This window comes from Marmota flaviventris, chromosome 7 (assembly GCF_047511675.1).
Source record: "Marmota flaviventris isolate mMarFla1 chromosome 7, mMarFla1.hap1, whole genome shotgun sequence".
In the NCBI taxonomy this organism is placed as follows: Eukaryota; Metazoa; Chordata; class Mammalia; order Rodentia; family Sciuridae; genus Marmota; species Marmota flaviventris.
Window position 1 is genome coordinate 119056140 of NC_092504.1, and position 12029 is coordinate 119068168.

Consider the following 12029-nt stretch of genomic DNA (forward strand, 5'->3'; position numbering starts at 1 on the left):
CGTACGGGGACGGGACGCGCCGTCTACGTGACCTCTGATCTTTCGCCCTTCCGGCGTCAAGAATATCGCGACAGCAAACGGAGCTACTCCTTCGACTGTAGTTGCGAGAGCGCCCTCGTGTGTGAGGAGGCCGCCTAGCACGCTTTGCGCTCGCTGGGAGACCGTGCTCTGGAGACTCAGGTGCCAGCCGCCTGAGGTGCAGACCTAATGACCTGTGGTTTCTGTGGCTTTGAAGTGAGGAAGTAAGTTTCCGAATAAAGAGAGGGCCACTCAGCATCCTTCAAACCTGAACTCACCGTCTAACTCTTCAGCCACGTTTCTTCTCAAGAGCATGCACTTTGCAGTCACTGAGTCAGGAGAATGGCAAGTTGGAGGCCAGCCTCAGCGACTTAGCGAGGCCCTGTCTCAAAAAATGAAAAAGGTTGGTGACGTAGCTCAGTGATAGAGTGTGTGCCTACCATGCGCCAGGCCCTGGGTTTAACCCCCAGTTGGGGGTGGGGGAGTGCGGGGGAGGAAAGAGGAAAAGAAACCCAAAAAAGTGTGTTTGTTATACAGTAACAATACATTTTTTAAAAGTAGAGTAAAATCTCTATTTTCTTAAGATTTTTTAGCAATTCATATATATTTATATTTTGCTTATATATACTTTACTTAGTGCCTCAGTGAGTTATATATATATTATGTGTATATATACACACTTTTTTTTTTTTTTTTAACTGTCACGGTTTAACATTTCCTGGCAAGCTGTGGCCCCTGGAAAGCTTCTAGCCCATACAGCATACAGGTTGGGTACTCAGCCAGGGTGTGTTGAATTCCTTTGGATAACTTCCCCTCTGGGGAAAAAAAAGATGACCAAGCTAGAAACCATCCCCTACTCACAAATCCACCAGAAAACTTGTAAACATTTTTTTTAATCACAAAATTTAATTATGGTTCAGAAAACATTGAGCAAATAACATTCTTTAAAGAAATAGATTAACTCCAGTTATTGGGTGGGAAGCCACTAATAAGTTTATTCTATTTTTCTTTTTTCTCCTTTTTTTTCCCTTGGGGTGGGCAGTGGTGTCTCACTTTGTTGCACAGGCTGGCCTTGAACTTGGAATCCTCCTGCCTCAGCCTTCTAAATAGCAGGGATTACAGATGTGCGTGTGCCATTACACACAGTTAAGTTGCCCTATTTTCCATGTTGAAAATGACAAAAAAAAAAAAAAAATGGGCTGGGATGGTGGCTCAGTGGTAGAGTACTCACCTAGCATGCATGAGGCACTGGGTTCAATCCTCAGCACCACGTAAAAACAAACTAATATATCCACCTAAAACTAAAGATACATAAGTAAATAAATATTTTAAAAAAAGAAAAGAAAATGATAAAAAATTCTCATTTCCAGTCTGACTGCAAAGATACATGTGCCAAATGTCTGAAAATAAATACAATATGAAAGGCAAAAGTTCTAAAGCTAAGGGCATGCGATAGACTCAGAGAAAATTTCAGAAACACCCAAAGTGGAAACAAGGAATGTTTGGCTAGCATGTGAGGTCCTTTTTAGTTATGATTGTCTTTTGTTCTGTTTAAGGATCCACATGAACTCAATGTAATTGAAATTCCCCTTTTTGTGAATAGGTGCTTCTCTACACAGCTCATCCACTTCCTCATCGTGAAGTTCAAGAGACATGCTCTACTGACCACAGAGTAGTCAGCAACTCTCTCAGGAGGTCCTCCCAAATGGTGCCAGTTGCTCCTTCATCAAAGCAACTGGGCCCTGTGGTGCACACCTGTAATCCCAGCAACTGTGGAGCCTGAGGTAGGAGGACCACAAGTTCAAAACCAGCCTCAGCAACTCACTGAGGCACTAAGCAACTTAGCAATATAAAACAAAAAGGGTTGGTGATATGGCTCAGTACCTGAGGCACCCTGGGTTCAATCCGCAGTGATTCTCCCACCCAAAAAAGCAATCAAAAGCACTCTGATCCTATCTCCGGTATCTGTGCATCTAACTTTTTACCAAATACTGCGAGACATGGTGCAAGTGTCGGGCCCAGCGCCTAAGTTGTCACTGCATCCAGGTACCAATCAATCAGATTTTTCCTCAGTGAGGCAAATACACGATATATATCTTCCCTGTCAGTAAAACCATCTCTGATCTGAACAGTTATGTTGCAGGTCTCTGAACTCCTGAATCTGTGACTGGTCCAATCTGAAAAAACACACTGCACCCTTGCATTTCCTGGCCGCCTAGTCTTCTCCCTTTTGCTCCACAGAGGAATGAGTGGTTAAATGCCTGCACAGCCATGAGGATCCCAGAATCTCAGTGAACCCCTTGTTGCCACCATCCAAGGTTCCAAATCGTATAATCCCTTCCCTCCTTCTATCCTCCAGCCCCTACCTCCTTTTACCCCAACCCTTTAAGACAGTCTTTCTAAATTTCTAGTCTCAACTTGAAATTATTTATTCCTGTAGGATAAAGCCAACAGTCAGAATATACTTTAACACTACTGAAGCGTACTCTTAAAATGGTAAGATGGTAGGTTTATGTGTTTCTCACAACAATGTTGTTTAAAAAAAAAAAAAGGGCTGGGGTTGCCTAGCATGTACAAAGCCCTGGGTTCTATTTCTGGCACACCCCCCCAAGGGGAAAAAAGTGCTTAGCTGAGGATGACACTTACTCAGCCTCACTTATTCCTTTGTCCTTCACATTTTAACTTGGACAGGCACCCTAGTTCCCGACTACACATGCTTCTCTTGCTTCCATGTTTCCCTTCATCAGCAGGCTCGTACCTGTGCATTTTTAAGGCAGCTCAGCTTCATTTCTTTTTTCCATGAGATTGGATGTCTAGACAAATAGACTTTCCCTCACGGCTGCTCCCAGAAGACTTTGCACAGCTGACTAGTGACTGCTGACTAAACAGGTCCTTTTTCACCATGAGCAAAAAAGCACACAGGGCAGCCTGTTTCTTCTTTGTGTCCCATCTCATGTGGCAACCCCTCAGATTATGTGTTGAATGAACAAATAAGAGTTGAATTGACATGGGTCATATTTTGGATTTAGTAAATTAGTTCAGATTTTCAAAATAATTTTTAGAACCAACAGGCCTGGGGCTAGTTGGTAGAGTGCTTGCCTTGAATGTACTAGGCCCTGGGTTCAATCCCTAGCACACCACATACACACATACATACATACACACACACACACAGAAAAAAAAAAAAAAAACAGACCTGCAATTTTAAAAAATTGCCAAACTGGGCTGGGGATGTGGCTCAAGCGGTGGCGTGCTCGCCTGGCATGCGTGCGGCCCGGGTTTGATCCTCAGCACCACATACAAACAAGGATGTTGTGTCCGCCAAAAACTAAAAAAAATAAAATGTTAGGATTCTCTCTCTCTCTCTCTCTCTCTCTCTCTCTCTCTCTCTCTCTCTCCTCTATCTTTAAAAAAAATTGCCAAACTAAAAAACAAGTTTTGTTTACTGTAAACATCATTTCATGTTAAAATTGTGTTTTGGCCAGATATGGTGGGGCATGCCTATGACCCAGCTACACAGGAGACTGAGGCAGGAAGATTGAAAGTCTGAGATCATTCTCAGCAACTTAGTGATAGCCTATCTCAAAGTAAAATAAAAAGGTTTGGCTCAGTGGTAGAGCACCTGTGGGTTTAATCCCTAGAATAATAACAACAACAATAATATATTTTGATTCCCAAAATAAAAATGATATATTCTATAAGGTGAATAAATCAAGTTTGTGAACAATGTAGACCTTATTTTTCTTATTACAGATTGCTGAAAATTAGTGACCAGAGGAAATCAATTAGTCTTCCCAAATATAATGTCAAGTCTAATAAACTATATTAATTTTCTTTCAATAACAATGTGTGTGTGTGTGTGTGTGAGAGAGAGAGAGAGAGAGAGAGAGAGTTGCTGGGGATCTAACCTAGGGCCTTGTTCATACTAGCTCTGAGCTATACCTGCAGCCTCAAATAGTGATCTTGACTGTTTATTACCTAGGTGGCAATTCATTAGTTTAAATTTTCTCCAGTGGAATATGTTATAGACCCTCAGACTGCCTACTCCAATATAAAACTCAAACTTACTTTCTTCCTGGTCTGAGACCTCTTTTTGTCCAAGAGTAAAAGTCATAGGGAAATCATTAGTGGAACCAGCTGTATCTAACTTATTTCAGCTCTAGTACCTAAGGGATTCATCAGAGGTCTATTTCATTCCTAAAAGTTATTTTATAGTTAAAAACTCCCGCATCCCTTCCTATGGTACTGGGATTGAACACAGGGGTTCTCTGCCACTAAACTAACCCCCCCCCCCCAGCCCTTTTTACTTATTTTTAAAATTTTGAGACAGTGTCTCACTGAGTTGCTGAGGCTGGCCTCAAACTTGTGATCCTCCTGCCTCAGGCTCCCAAGTCTCTGGGATTATAAGCATGTACCACCACACCTGGCTAATAAAAGCTTTTTTTTTTTTTTTTCCTTTTTAAATGTATATGTTTGCTCTGCTTCCTAGCTGTCATGAACAGCCTTCCTCTGACACACCTTTCCATCACGCCTCATCCCTGTCCCAGAGCAGTGGAGTTGGCCAACCATGGACTGAACTTCTGAAACTGGTGCTTTTTAAAATGCCAGGTCATAGTGAAGAAGAAAGTGAGGAAATCAAAAGAAAGAAAACAGAAAAGAAGGAAAATAAAACCAGCATTTGTTGAATCTGTACACAAGAAATGTATCTTGCAATTTTGCAGTTTTTAGAGTTGAAAATTCATCTCAGCTCAAGTGCATCTAGTGGTCATCACAAGTACAAAACAACTACTTGCACTGTCCATGAGATAAAAAAAAAAAAATAGCTACTCAAAAGTATAACTATTCCTAGGACTGAGAAAAAATTTATCTGCAGCCCACATGAAGAAGTCACAGTAATATAGAGTAGAATAAAAAAAGAACTCTAAAAATAAATTCACAAAGTTTTTCATTTTTTAATTGTAGGTGGACACTATACCTTTATTTTATTTTTTTGTTGTGCTAAGGATCGAACCCTGTGCCTCATGCATGCTACGTGAGCACTCTACCCCTGAGTGACAACCCCAGCCCAAATTCACAAAGTTTTATAGGAAAAAAATTATATTTTACTGACAATGTTTCATTAAATGATGCAATCGTCAGTTTTAATTTCTTATACTGTCTAAAAGGGGATATATGAAGTCAGTATATTGAATCCCTGGTCATCATTTAAAACTTTTAGGACTCTGGCATGGTAGTGAGTTGCATAGAGTCCCAGCTACTCTGGAGGCTGAAGCAGGGATCGCCTGAGCCCAGGAGTTTGAAACCAGCCCAGGCAGCATAGGGAGACTCTGTATAAAATGAAATGGGAAAATGGGTGCTGGGGCACATAGCTATAATCCCGGTGACTTGGGAGGCTACAGCTCTAGCATTGCAAGTTTGAGGCCAGCCTCAGAAACTTAGCTAGACCTTCAACAATTTAATGAGATCCTGTCTCAAAAGAAAAAAAAAAAAAAAAAAAAAGGTGGGAGGAAGAGGCTGGGGATGTTACTCAGATGTAAAGATCCTCTGTACCAAATCCCCAGGACCAAAAATAAAAATAAGGTCTAGGGATGCAGCTTATTGGTAGAGTACTTGGCTACCATGTGTGAGCCCCTGGTAGATGGGGGGCTGCAATAAATAAATAACTGCTCTTTAGTTACAGAAGTTTCATTTGGTTCTTTTCCTTTATGTTACTTTTTATAGTTTCTTATTCTCTCTACATTGTATTAGATGATACAATGTATATTTATTTTTGTATTGTGTTAAGGATCAAATCCAGGGCTTTGTGCCTGCTTGGCAAGTGCTGAATCACATCTCAGTCTTTCAATATAGATTTAAACCCAGTATATAAGTAAGACAGGGTCTGGGGCTGGGGCTCAGTAGTAGAGTACTTGCCTAGTGTATGTGAGTCACTGGGTTTGATTCTCAGCACCACATATAAATAAATAAGGTTCACTGACAATAAAAAATACGTATTTCCCATATTAAGACTTTATCAAGGAAATAGCGTGCCAAATCACATTCTGGCTTACATTCCTTCTCGTTGCCCACTGACATTGTTGTTGTTGTTGTTGTTTATTACACTACTATAAACTGATCCAAAGGATCTACTGAATTCCAAGTGTTATAGAATATCTTTTTTTTTTTTAAGAGAGAGAGAAAATTTTTAAATATTTATTTTTTGGTTTTTCGGTGGACACATCATCTTTATTTTATTTTATGTGGTGCTGAGGATCAAACCCAACGCCCTGCGCATTACTGCTTGAGCCACATCCCCAGCCCATATAGAATATCTTATTGGACATGCCAAACACATTAAAGACCTGGCAGTTTTTTTTTTTTTTAACTGATGCTGGAGATCAAATGTGCTAGGCCTCACAAGTGCTAGGCACACTGAGCTATACGGCCAGCCCAGGCCTGGCAAATTTCTTAAAATTCCCCAAATAATCTTCAGAATTATAGAAAGGTGAAGGGAGGTTTTTGTTTGTTTGGCTGCTGAAGACTGAACCCAGGACCCCTTGTATGATAAGCATATGCGCTACCACTGAGTTACACCCCCAGCCCTGAGATGATGTGTTTGGAAAAGAGAAGATAAAATTTGTGGGAAGATTAAAACTTTTAAAAAACAGCATGGTGTGGTGGAAAGAACACAGATTTTTACTTTAGTCCTTAATTAAAGTCACTGCCTCTCTCGCTAGCTGTTTGACTTTCTACTGTCTTTGTTTTCTCACAGTATCTGGGAATAATACCTATCTCCCATGGTTACTATAAGGTTTAAATGATACAATATGCATTCGAACAGAGCTGAGCATATAGTAGGCACTTAGTGACTTTGACTTTCCTTCTCTCTTTCTCCACAAAATAAATATCAGGCTGATCATCTCAGCTGCCTCTCAGCTGCCCGCTCACACTCATGCACCTCTCATTCCCTAACTGAGTGCAATGATTCTCTGTCCTCACATATCTCAGCCTGCAGGATTTGTTGTGATTGGCAGACAAGAAGAAGGAACTTATTTCATGAAACAAAACAAGAGAACTGAGAAGGAAACCTGAGATTAAATCTGTACTTGGTGGGCTGGGGATGTGGCTCAAGCGGTAGCGCGCTCGCCTGGCATGCGTGCGGCCCGGGTTCGATCCTCAGCACCACATACAAACAAAGATGTTGTGTCCGCCAAAAACTGAAGAATAAATATTAAAAATTAAAAAAAAAAAGTTTGAAAAAAAAATCTGTACTTGGTGATGTTAGTATCTTATAAAAGTACACAGGTACAATCAAACTGGATTCTGTATTCCCCTTGCTATCACATGCTGGGCAGGGGTACTCACTTTTCTTCACTACTCATACAGTCATTTTTGCTGGTTGACATGGAAATTGAAACCATCTTGCGCACATTCTAGAAATACACATGCTATACTTCCAGAATGTAAATTAATGGCTGGGCTCTAGTACTGCCACACTCAATGTGGGTCCGGTCCTACATTATAGTAGTTTGACCTCAGAAAATTTTTATTTTTCTATGCTTGTTCAAGGCCACCATGCTGTGCACCTCCAGGGTGTTATTAGTCCAGAAACTATAACAAAACTTTAATGACCGCGGCATAAACAAGGTAAGTGTAGCAGCACACTCCTGTAATCCAAGCATCACAAGTTCAAGGCCAATCTCAGGAATTTAATGAGACCCTGTCCCAAATAAAAAATAAAAAGGGCTGGGAATGTAGCTCGGTAGTAAAAAGCTCCCGGGTTCAATCTCAGTATTGGAGGGGAAAAGAAAAGCAGCAAGGTAGAAGTTATTTCTCATTCACGGGGCAGTCCAGTGGGCAGTCTAGGACTGATGCTTTGGCTCCATAATGTTGGGGATTTAAGGTCCGTGGTTTTATCAATCCTGTGCCTCTGCCATTCATGCTGTGTTGCTCTCATCCATGGGGTCCAGGATGCGAAATCAACAGTTAATCCAGCAGAGGAGGAAAAAATGAAGAGGAGGACATGTTCCTTTCCTTACAGAGTACCATCCACATTTCCACACATGCATTCCACTCACATCACTTTGCCATCCCTAGCTGCAGGACAGGCTGGAAAATAGGCCTTAGCAGTAGAGCCATGTGCTCACCCAAAATTCTGCATGGAAAAAAGAAATTGCTACAAGAGCAATTAGTTTTCTTTTTTTGTAAGGTTTTGTGAAAAGTAAATGCCACAAAGTACATAAGCACAGACACACACACATACACACACACACACACACATACACACACAAAAAAAGTTTGCTTCTTTTCTTCTTTTTTCGCATTCCCCTTACCCTGTTACCAAAAACGGGAAATTATTTCCAATAGCTATTAACTAGCAATATATTTATAACATCAATAAGAACAATATAGAGTTAAATTGTCTTTTTCTTTTTATTTATTTATTTTTGTGGTTGCAGATGGCAGAATGCCTTTATTTTTTTTATTTTTATGTGGTGCTGAGGAGGGAACCCAGTGCCTCACACATGCTAGGCAAGCCCTCTACCACTGAGTTACAGCCCAGCCCTTAAATTGTTCTCTTAACAATCACAAACTTCATACATTTATTAAAATGTGGAGCATTATCATGAATTCATAAAAGGTGCTACAGAAATGAGAAGTTTGTAAAAGAGAACAAACCTACTGTAAGAACTTGAATGTGGTTTTTGGTTTCTTTGTTTATTCATTTGTTTTGGTGGCACTCCACCACTGAGCTACATCCCATCCCCTTTTACTTTTCATTTTGAGACTGTCTTTCACTCAGTTGCTCCGGCTAAACTTGAGCTTGTAAGTCTTCTGCCTCAGCTTCCCTTGTAACTGATATTACAGATGAGCACCTCTGCATCTGATTTGGCTAAACTTTAGATCAGACTAAATACATGTCTTCCACCCTCTGCTCCCAAAATATGTATCACAAATAGCACAGGGTCATTTTTCTTTAATTTTTTTTGGCGGCCGGGGGGTGGGAAAAACCAGGGATTGAACTCAGGTGCACTTGACCACTGAAGCAACATCCCCATCCTTGTTTTGTATTTTATTTAGAGACAGGCTCTCACTGAGTTGCTTAACAAGCTCGCTTTTGCTGAGGCTGGCTTTGAACTCACAATCCTCCTGCCTCAGCCTCTTGAGCCACTGGGATTACAAGCGTGCACCACTATGCCCAGTGCATGGGATATTTCTTTAATTCAGATCCTCTTTTCTTCTTTACCTTTTCAGATGGCATTCATTGCATTTATGCAGTTATACTCATTGTAACAAGATTTCTACTTATGGATCAGATATTTATTCATTCAGTAATGTTACCTAGGTGCATAGTGACTTTTGTTCTTTCAAGAAGTCTTTTATTTTGAGATCTGAACAGTTTCAAGACTATGCAATTTGCAATCAGTTGACCTGGCTTCACTTCCAACTCATTTTATAATCACAGGCAAGTCACTTAATCCCTGAGATTTAGGTCTCTGCAAAATGGAGATAGTGATGCCTGTCCTGGCCACCTCAGAGGATTATTAGCATGCATTCAGTAAAAGTGAAAATACATAGAAATGGTATTTTAAAAATTGCTATCATTTCAGGCCTTGAGCAAACTCCAGCATCCAGGGTTGTATTTATTTTATTTTTACGAACTGGAATTTATGATCAAAGTCATATTTGATGTCAAGATGAAAGGTGTTTTTCATTTTGTTTTGTTGTGATTCTGGGAATCAAAGTTGGGGCCTTTATTAGGCAATGCTCCACCTCTGACACCCTAGCCCAAACAGGGTGGTACTTAAATTACCAAATAATTTTCTGAGCACCTTGAAAAATGAGCTTAGAATGAATTTCTCTTTTTCACTCCTGAATTACAACACAACCTCATTTTTGTATTCCTATTCCTGTTTCTGGATTTCTCCTTCCCAATAATTGCTAAAATGAGAAGTGGTTTAAGTAATTTAAGCCTTTGGTTGTTAAACTTAAAATACAATACTGAGCAAACAGTATTTATTCTGATCTAAAGAAGATTTTATTATATTTTAGCAATGGGAAAGAAAATTAACATTGTGGAAAGTCCTCACCTAGCAGAATTGTTTAAAACATCTTGCTTAATCTTTTTTAGTCCTCACAACAGCTATAGGGTAGGATTATTAAAGGAGGAAATAAGACTCAATGGTTTAGTACCTTGTCCCAAATCACACATCTGAGGGTGTAGAGCTGGAATACAAACCCAACTTGGAGCACAAAGATTACTTAGAGGGACGTTTCACATTAATACAAGGGTCAGTTCATCAGAAAAATGTAACCATTATAAACACAAAAGCCAGGAGACAACAGATCACCAAAACACATCAAGCCAAACCAACAAAACTGAAAGGAGAAACAGGCAAGAGTGGAACTACAAAACTTCGCTTCAAAGAATGGATAGAACAGCGGGGTAGAAGACTAACAAGGACACAGTAAGCTTGAAGACCTGCTACGAACTACCACATGTGTGAGGAACACTTCAGCCATCAGCAGAATACACAGCTTCTCAAGTGTTCACAGAACACACTCTATTCTAAGCTGTAACCTAAACCTCAATAAACATAGGAGAACAGAAATAATACAAAGCAGGTTCTATAATAAAAATGGATTGAAATTAGAAATCAACACCAGAAAGAATGTGAGGAAACCCACAAATATGTTGGAATTAAGCAACACACTCCTAAACATTCAAAGGGTCAAAGAAGAAATCAAGGAGCTGGGATTGTTGTTCAGCGGTACAGTGCTCACCTGGCAGTGCAAGGCCCTGGGCTCGATCCTCATTACCACGTAAAAATAAATAAAATAAAGGTATAAAAAAAGAAGAAGAAATCAAAAAGGAAATTAGAAAATGCTTCGATATAAATGAAAATGAAGTATGAGCTGGGCATGGTGGTGCGCATCTGGAATCCCAGTGGCTCAGGAGGCTCAGAAGATCGCAAGTTCAAAGCCATCCTGAGCAACTTAGGCCCTAAGTAAAGTAGCTGTCTCTAAAAAAAAAATTAAAAAGGACTGGGAAGGGGCTGGGGTTGTGGCTCAGTGTTAGAGTGCTTGCCTTGCTCATGTGACACAATGTGTTTGATCCTTAACACCACAAAAAATAAATAAATAGTAAAACAAGGATATTGTGTCCATGTTCAACTAAAAATATTAATAATAATAAAAGGGCTGTGAATGTGGCTCAGTGGTTAAGTTTCCCTGGATACAATCCCTAGTACCAAAAAGAAGAAGAATGAGAATGAGAGACAGAAAGAAAGAAAATGAAGTACAGAATACCAAAACATAAGGGATATAGTAAAAGGATATTTGGAGGGAAAATTATAGTTTAAAATTCCTATATTAATAAAGAATATCCATGGTGCTGGGGTTATGGCTCACCAGTTCAGCGTTCACCTAGCTCATGCAAGGCTCTGGGTTTGATCCCCAGCACCACATAAAAATAAATAAATAAAATAAAGGTATTGTGTCCAACTACAACTAAAAAATAAATATTTAAAAAAGAGGAAAAAAAAAAAAAAAGAAGATCCAGGCCAGGCATGGTGGCACATGCCTCTAATCCTGCAACCAGGAGGCTGAGGCAGGAGGATCGAGAGTTCAAAGCCAACCTCAGCATTGGTGAGGTACTAAGCAACTCAGTGAGACCCTGTCTCTAAATAAAATAAGGCTGGGGATGTGGCTCCAGTGGTCAAGTGCCCCTGAGTTTAATCCTCAGTAATCACTCCCCCCCCAAAAAAAAAATCTATGCATGTATGATTTTGTCAAAACTAACCCAACTATTATGTATAACTCTAATGCTTTAATTAAAAAAAAGTAGGGAGGAGAAGAAGGACTGGAAATATAGCACAATGGTATAGTGCTTACCTGGCATTTGCAAGGCCCTGGGTTCATCCCAAGCACCTCCAAAAACATAGGGGTGGGGGGAGGAAAGGGAGGGAAAAAAGGAAGGAAGACTAATCTTTAAACAGTAACTTAAACTTCTACCTTAAGACATTGGAAAA

The 12029-nt window shown here is 40.0% G+C and overlaps 1 long non-coding RNA gene across 2 annotated transcripts; it reads left to right on the top strand.

Annotated features, from left to right (window-relative positions):
• The first annotated feature begins 24 nt into the window (after positions 1-24).
• LOC139706442 (uncharacterized) lies at positions 25-11188 on the top strand. Of its 2 annotated transcripts, none has more exons than XR_011708022.1 (3): positions 25-421; positions 1622-1802; positions 9253-11188. It is a non-coding gene; the product is annotated as an uncharacterized lncRNA (long non-coding RNA). The 2 variants fall into 2 exon arrangements; XR_011708023.1 differs by lacking the exon at positions 9253-11188 and adding an exon at positions 4508-5508.
• The last annotated feature ends 841 nt before the right edge of the window (positions 11189-12029 follow it).